The following is a 305-nucleotide window of genomic DNA, read 5'->3' as shown; positions in this document are numbered from 1 at the left end:
GCCTGGGAGGGCGAGACAGCACAGAGCCCGTCACCTTCCCTGCTGGCACCCTCGGCGTGGGGCACCCACCGCCTCCGCCTGCGCGGCTGCTCCTGGGGAATATGCACCGGCACCCATGCCCGTGCCTGCGACTCACCTCCGGGAGCTGCTCCTGGGCCCCGGGGCAGGGAGAGAAGGGGGCAGGAATGACCTGTGGGGATGCTGCAGGATGCAATCCCTTACCCCGGCTGCAGCCTGGCCCTTGGCACAAGCCCTGAGCCACGGCCAGGACCCTGGGGCCACTGAGGTCCCCGAGGTAGGAACCA

General features: G+C 70.2%; 1 protein-coding gene across 1 annotated transcript in view; it reads left to right on the top strand.

Annotated features, from left to right (window-relative positions):
* LOC104122643 (serine/threonine-protein kinase 35) overlaps positions 1–305 on the top strand; it is a 26,710-nt gene that overhangs the window by 1,984 nt on the left and 24,421 nt on the right. The gene's annotated exons all lie outside the window — the stretch shown is intronic.

This window comes from Egretta garzetta, unplaced genomic scaffold, assembly GCF_000687185.1.
Source record: "Egretta garzetta isolate BGI_Z169 unplaced genomic scaffold, ASM68718v1 scaffold223, whole genome shotgun sequence".
Taxonomy (NCBI): Eukaryota; Metazoa; Chordata; class Aves; order Pelecaniformes; family Ardeidae; genus Egretta; species Egretta garzetta.
This window is presented reverse-complemented; position numbering and strand designations above follow the sequence as displayed.